The sequence below is a fragment of the Drosophila nasuta genome, unplaced genomic scaffold (genome assembly GCF_023558535.2).
Source record: "Drosophila nasuta strain 15112-1781.00 unplaced genomic scaffold, ASM2355853v1 ctg14_pilon, whole genome shotgun sequence".
Lineage (NCBI taxonomy): Eukaryota > Metazoa > Arthropoda > Insecta > Diptera > Drosophilidae > Drosophila > Drosophila nasuta.
In genome coordinates, this window is record NW_026869386.1 from 1,124,239 (window position 1) to 1,138,138 (window position 13,900).

The 13,900-nt window shown below is 33.7% G+C and overlaps 1 long non-coding RNA gene across 2 annotated transcripts; it reads right to left on the minus strand.

The window, feature by feature from the left end:
- Nucleotides 1–8,208: 8,208 nt before the first annotated feature.
- Nucleotides 8,209–13,799, minus strand: LOC132797542 (uncharacterized). Of its 2 annotated transcripts, none has more exons than XR_009633696.1 (3): nucleotides 12,559–13,799; nucleotides 8,474–8,633; nucleotides 8,209–8,295 (listed from the first exon to the last, which is right to left on the minus strand). It is a non-coding gene; the product is annotated as an uncharacterized LOC132797542 (long non-coding RNA). The 2 variants fall into 2 exon arrangements; XR_009633695.1 differs by having other exon boundaries at nucleotides 8,242–8,311.
- Between the last annotated feature and the right edge of the window lie 101 nt (nucleotides 13,800–13,900).

Sequence of the window (13,900 nt, forward strand, 5' to 3'; positions counted from 1 at the left end):
TGACAAATATTTGGACAATCTGCAGGAACAATTTAAGATTGTAAGTAGAATTGCTGCCAGCTATCTAATATTTACATAATTACTTATATTTTTTTCATTTTTATATTACCCCACGAAATTACTTAAGATTTGTTCAAGAAGCGAAATACATTTTTTTCTTATTTTCATACCTTCGAGCACCTAATTGTTAGCTGTTTGTTGAGCGAAGCGCTCTTTTTTGTTGTCACATCGATAAGATATCGTGTTTACCCAAAAAATGCTTTCGATATTTCTACGTTTATCGATACTTTCCTGTAGCGAACGAAAAAGAACCCAGAAGAACCGAGTTATTTGATGCGGTGGAAACGGGGCATCAGAAATAACTCGAGTTTTCTACGTTTAAGAGCTAGGTGAAAATATCGAACACTAACGTTAAGATATAGGACACACTTTTTATATATTTTGTCGATGTGAAATCATGACGGAACTCAACACAACAAAAATTAATAAGAATTAAGAAAATGGAGGCATAAGAAAATATAATACATAAATAAAATTTTAAAAATTTGCTAGATGCCTAATTTGACCAGTTTGTATAGAAAGTTGAATGTGACAGCTGATTTATTATTAACAATTTTCAATGTATAAGGTTTGCTTTTTCGTTGCACCATTATAATGATTTCAAATTATAAGAGCACGTATTCAGAAAGGAACTTGCTGATTGAGTTTGGAAAATGCTGCTGACCTAATCAGCTGTTCGTAGGATTCGGATTGGAGTAATAATAGGAGTGGAGAACTATCGATAGCTCTGCCAACAGTTATGTTGGAAACTTTGATAGTCGTCGATAATATCGTCAAATATATTTTTTTATAATTTAAACAAAATCAAAACAAAAAGTACATATTTATTATTATGTATTTAATAAAAAGCAAACTGTCATAGTTTTATTTAAAAATAATATTTTTTCTAAATTTGTGCTTTTTAGCCTAGTGGGTTTTTCATTAAGAACATGGCCCGATGTTGAAAACGTCTTTAGCTCCTAGACGAACTGGCGGGAATAGCTAGAATGAACCGAGCTAATTTGGAAAGGTATTTTTCCGATTTCTCAAATATGTGTGCCAGGAGCTGCTGGATAGGTCAAATATTTGTCAAGCTCTATGTCGATAGCGTTTTTCTCAACTTTTCGTTTTTTTTTATATAATTTCAGCCTAAAAATTCAGCAAAAATTCCATTTTCGGAATTTTTGGGCTTTTGTTATTAGTTATGTCATCAAAGCTACTATATTCAAGAGAGCATTGCTTTTACCGTAGCTAACACATTGTCTCTTTTTTTCTCTATAAGAAGGGTTCAAGAAAAGCATAACCAAATGATCAATTGCCGGAAGAAACTTTTTCCTTATGCGCTTAGGGTCATTGTTTTAAACTCAGTTATTACTTGGGAATCAAGTGCGTTAGTTCTGCAAAGTTTACATAATTTTTCTGACCACAATGCAAGTATTTGCATTGTTGGTTCCTTGTCAGAGCTAAGTACTTCAGACTCCTTAAAAGGGTTTAAGAAGCATAAAATGTTTTCAAGTAATGAAAAATCAAAATTACTAATTCGCTATAGCTCATATTTTTTAAGTAAAGGAGTTTTTATTTCCTCTTTTACATCAAATATACTCAAGAGCATAAAAAAATGTAGAGTTCCAGCGTGATTTAACTTGCTGTTTCAGCGTTTTTGAGAGCTTACTGTTAAGCTGAGAATGTTCAAAATACTTCACTAATGATTTGCAACAATTTATTAAAGCCTTCACTTCCGCAAGAAGATTTTTCTCAATGACTTAATCCATGACAAGGTTCAGATTGTAACTAGCGCAAGATAGGCCCTTGAAGCTCTTAAATGCCGCAACGACGTTTGCACCATTGTCCGTAACGAAATCCAGCGAAATGTCCTGAACATTTTTGAGAATATTTTCTCCAGTTTTCTTCTCGTCCAAGAACTCCCTGATGCCTGTAAACGATACAACCGGAACAAAACAGAATAGAAAAAAAGGGTTTCGCTCTGAGCGCGAGCGATCTCATTCAAGAACCCATAAATCGGTTGCACTTTGAGTCTTTTCGTAAAGAGTTAGAAAAAGACACTTATTTGCAGACAACGAGAAACGGTCGACAGTTATTTGCGAGCTATGGTAATTATGTATGTATGAACATATGGGCATTTGCACAGAAAGGTCCACCGCGGCCAATAAATTAAAAGTTCTTGAAAATTATTTTTTTCAACATGATTATATAAAGAAATATTCAAGTTTAATAAACTTGAAAGAATTTTGCATTTATCACTTATAGATTTCAAAATATTCGAATGCAAAGTCGCGCAAACGCACCTCTTGTGATTATGATGATTGCAGGGCATATTTTGTTTTGATAACAACTTCTAAAATAAATGCATTATGTCTTTTGCTTTGTAAAATCATTTGGAGATTGCAGGAAACGAAAGAGAACGCAAAAAAGTAACATGCGATCACTAACCATACAATACATAGATGCTTCGCCCAGTACAATTTTTTTGTATCATCAAAAACAGTATTATTGCGACCCCAGTCGGGCCGTGCGCTGCGATTCGAACACCGAGCCTCTTCGGCTCATTCGAAAATTCGAAGTGCTAACGCAGCGCGCAGCGTTGCGTTCAGTCGCAGATCAAATGCGGAGCGATGAGCACGGGCGCATTTCGTTGCGCTCTGCTTTCGTTTCTATGTATGCGTGTATGTATCTACATGCTCGCCTTTATTAGTATGTGTATGCATATGAAGTTTTGCAACGTGCAGTTGCCTCGCTGACGAGCAGCTAGCGCACGTCAATTTTGATTTGCCGCGACGAAAGTCTCGCAGAAGAGGACAACAACAATTGCTCGCGTTCTATATGTTTGCAGTTAAATGGCACTTGCACAAGGACCGCGTTGGCTCTGCTGGTGGTGTGCAAGCCTAACATGTTGTGGGTCTGGGTTCAACTCCCGATCGAGAATATATGCATATTTTGTTTTTTTTAATTCGATTTACATTTTTTTATTCCATTTCAAGTTTACTGACAGAATAAGAACTAATCGCGCATTTATTTTTGATGATTTTAAAATTCCTTTTTGCAAACACTTTTTAAAACTCTATTTAAAAAAGTTTTAACTTTAAAATTTTGTTTTTACATTTTAAGATAACAATAACATTTACAAACATGTATACAAAAAATATTAATTATATATGTTTTTAATATTTATATTTAAATATTTTACCAGTTTTAATTTTAATTTATTAGAAAATTTTCTAGCGAAAATTAAAATTAAAACTAAATTACAAAATGAATTTATCTTTTAAAAAAGATTGAACTTTATAATAATAATAATAATTGTATTATTTATATTTTCTCTAATTTTCTGAAATGTTATTGTTATCTTAAAATGTAAAAAACAAAGTTTTAAAGTTAAAACTTTTTAAATAGAGTATTAAAAGTGTTTGCAAAAGGAATTTTAAAATCATCAAAAATAAATGCGCGATTAGTTCTTATTCTGTCAGTAAACTTGAAATGGAATAAAAAATGTAAATCGAATTAAAAAAACAAAATATGCATATATTCTCGATCGGGAGTTGAACCCAGACCCACAACATGTTAGGCTTGCACACCACCAGCAGAGCCAACGCGGTCCTTGTGCAAGTGCCATTTAACTGCAAACATATAGAACGCGAGCAATTGTTGTTGTCCTCTTCTGCGAGACTTTCGTCGCGGCAAATCAAAATTGACGTGCGCTAGCTGCTCGTCAGCGAGGCAACTGCACGTTGCAAAACTTCATATGCATACACATACTAATAAAGGCGAGCATGTAGATACATACACGCATACATAGAAACGAAAGCAGAGCGCAACGAAATGCGCCCGTGCTCATCGCTCCGCATTTGATCTGCGACTGAACGCAACGCTGCGCGCTGCGTTAGCACTTCGAATTTTCGAATGAGCCGAAGAGGCTCGGTGTTCGAATCGCAGCGCACGGCCCGACTGGGGTCGCAATAATACTGTTTTTGATGATACAAAAAATTGTACTGGGCGAAGCATCTATGTATTGTATGGTTAGTGATGCGATCATCAATAACGGTACAAATTTTGATTTGCTTTATCATATTTTAATGTCCCGTGCGCGACCGAAAAACAACATTTCTTATCAGTAGATCCAAATCACTTGCTCGAATTGCATCAAATTTTTTTGCAAACAGAGTTTGTGCGTGCAGTGATTTTTGGTGATCGTTTAAAGTTTGTCCCATGCGCGACCGTAAGTACACAACATAATTATATAAATAATTTTTTTTATATTTTTTTTAAACTATATAAAATTTTAAATTATTTAAATGTAGATGAGTGTAACGAGTTGCCAAAAAAGAAGAGAAACTTGTAAACGGTGGAGAGAAAAGTTGAAGGAAGACCCAATAAAATGGGAAAATTATAAATTAAAGAACAAAGAAAGAATGCGGAACACTAGGCTAAACCATGATACAATTATACAAGGTAGTCTCGTCGGAAAAAAAGCTGGTACCCAGTCTATGTTAGCAATGAGTGCGAGTGAAAGAGACACAGCGTGGTAGTGTGAACGAGACGACAATGAAATGCGCATTAACCCTTTGACGATGATATTAATATTTACATATTTTGAAGCTAATGTTAATGTCTCCTTCACATATTTTTAAAATGTAAATTGTTTATGAACAATATTAATAATATATATGAGAATTCTCTAATTCTCTAAATGTTTTAATTCTATCCGTGTCTACGGCATACATGGCAAAAAGTAATTTTGCATAAGGGTTAATTGCGCTAAAAATTTCGTCCGCAAACAACCTCTTGCGTCGAAATACGAATGCGCACTGACGAAAGCTATTTTCCGACGAGACCACCTTGTATAATTGTATCATGGGCTAAACTGCAAAACGGCGACGAATGGAATTAATGAAGTAGTGGACAACAGGAGACAGCTTGAGCGAATACGAAAGAGCCAATATCGGCAAAGGCTAGCAGAAAAGAGAGATGCAGAAAAAAGAGAAGCAGAAAACGATGCTGCAAAATAGAAAAATCCCTACAAATGCAAGCAAACCTTGGGGAAAGCAGTAAAAAAGGTTGAGAATGCCAAGAGACTTAGAAAAAAAAATGTCAGAGTACTTGAAATTTTGTTAAACAAATTTAAAGCAATTAGAAAAAACAAGTCAGAGTACTTGAAATTTTGTTAAACAAATTTAAAGCAATTCCCCAAAAAAAGATTACGAAAACTGAATTCGAAAAGACCCTACCAGAGAGCTTAGTGAAATCAATTAAAGAGTTTTATACTAATGACAATATTAGTGTCCAGGCCTCAGGAAAAAGGGACACAATTTTGACAGCAGGCGATGTAGTTGCCAAACGTTTCATAATGACGACAGTGCGTGAAGCATATGAGCTCTTCAAAAAAGACAATCCCACCGTAAAAGTTTGTAAGTCCTATTTTTTTAAGATGCGGCCACGTCATGTGCAATTAATAAATAAAACGCCGCACAATATGTGTGTTTGCATGTACCATGCTAACTTCGATTATTTGCTGGAAAGCTGTGCAAAAATTATACCATTTTTTCCCAGCAATTTCGAAAGCTTTCTTAAAACTGTTTGCTGCAATATACTTAGTGAAAATTGCATGACAAGCAATTGTAAGAAGTGCTTAAACGATTTGAGATACCAACTTATTCCTCTCTCATATTTACACAATATGAATGATGAAGTAAGTTGGCAGCATTGGCGCAAAATTAATAACACCATGGCCCTTTCAACAACCGATGCAACTCTATCTGATCTTATTGTTGAGTTGGAAATAGCATTGCCCTCTTTTAAAACGCATTTTTTTTTGTCAAAAGAGACCAGCAAAAATATTTTGATGAAGCAAAAGAAAATTTGATATCAACTGAATTTGTGATTCAACTTGATTTGCCGAAAATTATAGGCTCACAAGTCAAAATAAGATACAAAGTGCTCACTTTAGTTATCGGCAGGTAACCATTTTTACTTGTGTAGCTTGGCTGCGAGGCGTTAAAAAGTCATTAGCTGTTATAAGTGACAAGTTAACGCACAATAAGCTGGATGTTTTTGTTTTTTGGTGGAGATTTTGAAAAATATTAAGACATCATATGAAAGTTTTTCAAAAATATTAATTTTTTCTGATGGCTGCTGTTCGCAGTTTAAAAATAAATTCATATTGTCAAGCCTAACACTGATATATCATAACGAAAAGTTTGGCAGATGACAAAATCAAGAAGTATGGTTTTACCTGATGCATTCTCTTTTTATCAGTGTGCACTCCAATATGTTAAAGGTGTACAACTAATTTTTTTGTCAACAGATGAAATTAACAAAGATATTTTGAAATACAACTTAGACGAAAAATGGAAAGAAGTAAGAAATATACCGGGTATATCTAAGTTCCACTTTTTTTCGTCGTTCTTTAACGAGGTAAAAGCAGCAAGGACTGCTTACTCCTTGCAAGATACTATTCTTTGTATTAAATAAATTTATAATATTAAAATAACATAAATAATAAATTAATGCAACAATCTATGTTACAATTAATTTAATGTAAATAACATTGAAGTTAAACTTTTTCGATTTGAAAAAAAAACACAATTTATTAAAGTATTTATTAAGTTTATTCTTTTGTAAAAATAAATAAATTCACTATTTTTGTTAATTTAAAAATGTTTTTTCGATGGGTTTTTTAAATATTTCTCAACAACAGCAATGACAATAACAAAAAAATAGTGGCGGTAAAAAATGTCCCGTGCGCGATGTCCCGTGCGAATTGAATTAAAAAAAAATACAAGTCGTGTTTGAAAAAAATTATAACTTTCTTAAAGAGGCATCAATGCACAAAAGTTTAAAATTAGTTTCATTAAAATATTGCCTCTGGATTCGCTGAAATTTGCGTTTGAATTGGTTGAACGGAACAAACATTATTCTGTTTGTCTGTGAAAACGAAAGATAACGAAGACTTATGTTTGTTTTAAAAAACTTAAGTTCCGTCAGTTTTCTTTTAAAAATAGCTATAATTCCTGCTAGCCGCTAGTTTTCAATTTATCCCGCATTTTGATTTTGAAAACCGCCAGATCTAGCGGGGACATAGCTAAATCGGCAACGCTGCATGTATTCCGTCTTTTTTTTAATAATGACAATGCATACGATTTTACTATATATGTTAGCGATGTTTTGAGCTGAATGATTCGTTTGTCCAAAAGATTTTTCGTCGCCAATGATGTTGCTATTAATTCAAACCCATAAATAAAATGACAAGTGACGGTCAAAAACATGGCGTCCGCAATATATGGGATGTTTTACCGCATTTTTGACAGCTTTGAAAATTCCGTAAACAAATCTACTTAGTATAAATTGATTTATAGCTGCTGTTTGCAGATGCGGTATTGTCAGAATCTGTCAAAGCAATTACAGCAGGAGTGCTAGAATTTCCGCTCATTTTATATTCCCTTCCGCAGTTTTGGCAACGAATTTCTTGAAATACATATTTCCACACTTGTGATATTTTACTTTCAATATTAGGTATAAAGTATTTCTCATCTGCCTAAATTTCGCCAAAATCGTTAATAAAAATACTTTTGTATAATACATACATTCTTTTTATGAAGGAATCGATTCATATCTTTTTATTTATTCGAAATTTTAAAAGAATTTTCTGGCAGCCACAGAACTCGCGCAAATTAAAATGTTTACCGATGTGACGCACTAACTATAAATGGTGTTGGTTGCAATCAAGAGTGCGTCGATAACGTCCAATTTATAATCGATTTAACCACTATTTCACACCTCTAGTGTAAAGTTAACACTTTCATCGCACGATCAAATCTTTGCAGCAGATTTGGTTTGATAAGTATCTAAATACATATATATCGTGTGACTTGCAAAATATTCCGAAAAATATTGTCCGTTATTTTCACACGTCGTATGGAGAATAATCGAGTTTTTGGTGCTGTGGCCTACAATTGAAATTTGTGACCACCAAAAACGGAGTAAACTTTTGAATTTATCTCGGAATACAGCTCAATTTTTACAGTCCCAGAACAAATTAAATAATAGGTAGCGATACACCAATAATATAATGTACAGACAACATATTTTTTCGAAATGATATATGAATGAATATATAATATTTTGTTTCGACAGGATAAGTTCACAGCCAGATGGAGAATATGTACATATATCAGGGGTGCCACAAAAATCACTTGTGATTTTGGAAATTTTCGCCATGCCATAGAATTCCGAGTGGTTTGCCTGTGAGTTGTTAAAGCTGCCACATTAGATAATCAAAAAAATTAAATTTTTTTTATTAATTTGCCGTAATGGTTCAAAAACATCGATAAAAGTGCCATGTAATAACATTTAAATAAAAAACATTTTAAAATAAAATCTCACTTTTCTAAAAAAAATAAAGAGAAAAATTCTTTCTTACCGAACGATTAAAGATTATTGGGAACTCTCAGTTAAGGATGCAATCAGCTGTTTACGACTATTATCAAATTAGGCGGGTATTGTGTTTGAAAATGCCCAATGCACAGTGGATCCGCTTGTATGAAAGAGCGGCCAAAAATACTAATAATGGCCATAGCGTGCTGAAATTTATAACAAATGTATAGAAAATTTGTCTAAACATATAACAACAAAAATTGGAGATATCGAACGGCTATATCCTATAGCTCCCATAGGAACAATCGATACAAAATTAAAAAATATATTTGTTTAATGTAATTTATTAAGATTTTAATATTTATATACATAAAAGAAAGAATGGAAGATATTTTCATATTCATACATATTATCAATAAAAATTTTTCTGCGTTGGCTTCATTACCATTCAAAAGGGAAAAATAAACAAAATTAAAATAGGAATTTACAAATTAATAGTTTTGCAAAAACATAAACCACGAAAGGCAAAAACACAGCAACAGAAAAATTGGCAAGGCTCACTTTTAACTGATTTGATCTTTTTACTAGTAAACACACATCTGCAAATTTCTGCAGCTAATTTTAAAGGGCGATTTGAACTAGAGAAATAACTTCCTGAGCGCAACTGCGTTGCCAAAATTAACGATTGCGAAGCTATTTTTAGAAAGTACCGTTAGATTTCCAGTAAAATCCGGTATGCCAAAGTGAAGTTTAGACTTTTAAGAAAACATTTTTTTACATTTTGTTTAAATAATACGCCATCACATTTTTTTATTTTTGGCCTCTGACGGATCCACAGTGCATTGCCATCTGAATTCAGCTGCAGTACCATTGTTGCAGCTACTGCTACCCTGTCCCCTTTTATAAAGTTATAGTTATATAAATAAACACAATTAATGATCAAACATTTAATTTCTTATTTATTATTATTATTTGGTATTAAATGTTATTGGTTTAAATGTTGGTAGTACTCTTCTTCTTCTTCAATTGTTTTGTTTACAATGTTGCAATACAATATCATAATCTAAACAACACATGCTGCAAATGTTTTTGCAAATTGCACAATAACTACAGAAATAAATAGAAAATGTCGATTCATTCTAAATAATATACATTTTTCTTTACCTGTTTTTAATAAATTTTAACTACGTTTAATACATTTTTTAAAACACTTGTGATACGAATTCGGATACAAACAAGTTAATAAAAGCAAAATATTGCGGTATTCTCAAAATATACCAAAATACTACAAAAATACTAAAACTATACTATCGATGTAGTACCACATTCAAAATATACCATAGATGGCACAATATACCAGATTGTCAGCCAAAGCAACTAAGACCCCTAGTAAGTAGGTGTTTTTACCCATACAAAAGTATTTCTTTAATAACTTCCACCATTTTTATCTGATCGCAACCAAATTTTCAGGAATCAACTACTATAATTATTATATATATACAAAAATTCGACTCTAGCTTTAAAGTTACGCTTTTTCTTGATTTGCGAGGGCGGAAGTGTGCGTGGCAAAAATTTGAAACAAACTTGATCTGCGTGGAAATATTACAAATGCAAAGAAAAAATTATAGCTCTATCTCTTATAGCCTCTGAGATCTAGGTGTTCATACGGACAGACAGACAGACGGGCTAGATCGACTCGGCTGTTGACCCTGATCAAGAATATATATACTTTATAGGGTCGGAGATGCCCCCTTCTACCTGTTACATACATTTCCTGCCGGCACAAAGTTATAATACCCGTCTACCCTATGGGTAGCGGGTATAAAAATCATCAGCATCACTGAAGCGTTTTGCCGATTTATAAAATTTGATTAGTAATTTAAAAAAATGGTAATTTTAACAAATTATTATTCACAAATTATTATTTAAAAGAGAAGTTTCATTGTTGTTCTTAGCATAAGCACTGGCAGTATAATCCCCATGAAATGGGGTCTGTGGCACCTACAAGTGAAATTGAAGAGAAATTCGAGTGGAAGTGTTTTCTGTGGCTCCCCTGATATTCAGATTTTTGGATGGTGTATTTTATGATTTTTTCCATCTTATGCATATTTGATCTAATGGCCCTCTATTCTCGCCACTATCCTCAGATTTTACTATCCATTTGAAATACATTTGACCTGGTGTCATAAAAGCAATGATCTTCAGCAATCGTATAAAGAAAAACTTGCTTTGCGACGACACTACATGCTTTCGCTTCCCTCGTCATGAAGCACATCCTTATTCTGACCGTGAAATACACAGTTTATATGAAACAAGTATTAATGCATTTTAACGGCTATTAACCCAGGAAACTAGTGATATTATTGAGATACTATTGTGGCATGATCCATGTATTCCTCTAGGGCTAAGTAGACTATATTGTGTTGCCCAGGTGCCTCGCTGAGCGGCGAAAAACTATTAGTTGTCTTGCCAATCTGTCGTTTGGCAGCAAATTTTCTGACGTCATTTGGTAAATTGGAGTGCATTTTCGAATACTTGGATTGGTTCATGCAACGCTCAACGGATTCTGGATTTTCTCTAAAATCGGCTATCCGATTCTTTTTTCATTCTGCTTATTTATTTCTACATTAAGATCTTTAATATCGCCTACGCTGTTTATTGATTTGTTTATAATGTTGCGAGTAGGAGAAAGACTTGGAAATTCAAAGCTTGATGTCATCTTATAATTTTGCTGCGGCAACATAACACATCCCGTTCATTAATTATGAATTTACATTTATGAAACCTGAATGACCACGCTTGCTGTCATTCGTCATCGGTTCTGGTATTGAGAGCAATTTTATTTATTTGTATCAGAACTAAGCCGCAATTCACATTTCCTTTCTATTTTAAAAGCCGCCTTCGCAGTGGACCGCCACATTTGCCTATGGCAGCGTTTTCAAGATCATTTGCACTCGTATACGCCCTAAGCAGATATACAATTCATTCCCATACGTTCTCCTCACTGCGGTTGATTGTTTGGGGCGGCGGTCAAAACGTCCAAGAATCATTTCCTTCTGGATGTCACTAACTTGCTTCTGGACTGTGATGAAATGTAAGCTTTAGTATGCCAGGTCACCTCAATAATTAACTCGCGACCATTGTTACCTCTTTCAGATAATCCTACATTGCACTGCTCAACACCTCACCGTTTTAAACCGTAATTGTCTTGATCACCAGGAGAGAACGTAGGATTGCTTCAGCATCGCACTAAGTGGAACTTGATGTTGTAGATCAGAAATGAGAGCGTTCCACGAGATATATTTGGTATATCGATATTATAATACATTCCAAATATATCATAGAGTACAAAATATACCAGATTGTCAGTCAAGGCAATTAAGAACTGATTACAGTGGCCGTTTTTTTCCATACAAACGTATGTCTTAAACAACATCTACTATTTTTACCTGATCGCTATCAAATTTTCAAATAAATGTATGCAGTCTATTGACAATTCGGAAATTGACAGTATTATTATGATGTCTGCATCAAGTTTCAATTTAAAGCAGATCACAAATATCATTGGTGTACCTAGTGAATTTTCCGAGCTAAATTTGCCAACTTTTCGGGATGTACTTAAATATTATTTTTACGTGAGTGATCGCAATAAACAGCAAACAAAAAGACAACTCTCTTATGCAAGCTTTACTCCGATGATTGCAGAGAGATTCTAATAAGATGACGTTATATTCCAAGTCAACAAAATGCAAAAATTACCTACTTGTTGGAAAGCAAATAAACTTTATAATAAAAAATAAAATTAAGTTCCGCCTTTTATCATGCCACGCCTACTTTTATTTAGTTGCTTAAAATGCCTTTGAATATTTATTTCAATTTTCAGACCGATACCTTACTTCGTTAAAAAGTTACAGACGCATTGCTCCTACTTTCTTATATGAGGCACAGTACATGGCTAGTTAGGCTCATTTTGTTGAATTAAAAAAAAATTATAAGTTAAATAAATTAAAAAAAAATTATAAAATTTGTTGTAAAAAAATGAATCAGAATTGACTCCAACATAATTGGAAAATGCGTATTTTTTTTTAAATACATTAAAATGGCTTAAATACCTCGAAATACCTTATGTACCTCATAGTGCAATCTTTAAGCTTCACGGCGCGGACTAGGAATTCATTTTAGACACATGGTTTCATGGTGAAAGTTTCTTAGAATTCTTCGTAGATTCCGATTGTGGGGGACGATTTTCAGGATTTTTTGGACAGGAACAAATTGACCCGCCCTAATAAGTACCTTCCTGTCGCTCCTACGAACACAAGCAAGAGTGCCGATCACTGTTAAATACATACATTTCTAACAGCGTCGTTTGATGCTTAAATTTTTTGGCATTATTTCGCTGATTTTTTTTTTTCGTCGTAATATCCGGTTGAATTCTGAAAAATTTCGTCGGTATAAGCGGTTAGTCGCTAAAAGCGGAGACATTCTAAGCGGAGGCCCTTTCATATAAGTTTGTATGGGGACCAACCAAGCCATCGAGTTTTCGTCGTAATAACCGATCGGACACTATAAGCGGAGTCGTTATACCCGGATTCTACTGTATATCACAATTAGAAGAAATATCAGTGCAAAGGTTTCAGAATCGTCTCTCATCTCTCTGTAGCACCTTTCGCCTAATGTAGCGCAATATTCATAGCCAAATCTCTATCTTCTTTGCTCTCACTCTTTGATTTGAACTAAACGGTTACCCAATGTGATTCATCCACGACGAGACGCGACGGTTCTGCCCTAATTGTCTATGCGGTTAGTTGCTGGCGCCGTTAGGATATTTAAGGCTCTCCCTCTGCTTTCTTTTTTCTTTTTTGAGTCATCGAAGGTTTTCCTGTTAATATTTTTTTGGCATGCTTTAACACATAATTTTAACACATATGTATGTTATATAAGAAGCAGATGACTGAGTATATTATCATGTCGCTCTTATAAGACTTATTGTTTTTGTGTATGATTTACTAATATTAATTTAAAAAGTTTAAAAGCAACCGGCTTTATTTGTTATGTTGTATGTGAATTGGGGTCCAATCTCTTGTTTATTTATTTACTCGAGTCTGACGTCCTACGAAACTGGAAATAAGCTCACTGCTTACTGCGCATGTCTGCAAACATTTTCGAACATGATATAATACATACAGATTAGACATCGAATGTTTGATAATTAAATGAAATGTATAGATTAAATATATAGTGTTTGGTAAATTTGCAAAAAATGTTGAACACAGCTTCAACAATGTTTCACTGTACTCAAATATTCCAATTAAATAATATTTATTTGTTTAAATTTTATCATAATACTCAAATTTATTTTCGAACTCAGCCGTTCTCAACCTACCACCTATGACTTATTTTTCTTCGCTCACTCTTTTAAGGGGGCTATTGTGAACGCCGTCAGCTCTGTTGCTCCCCAAAGTGGTTTGTCCTT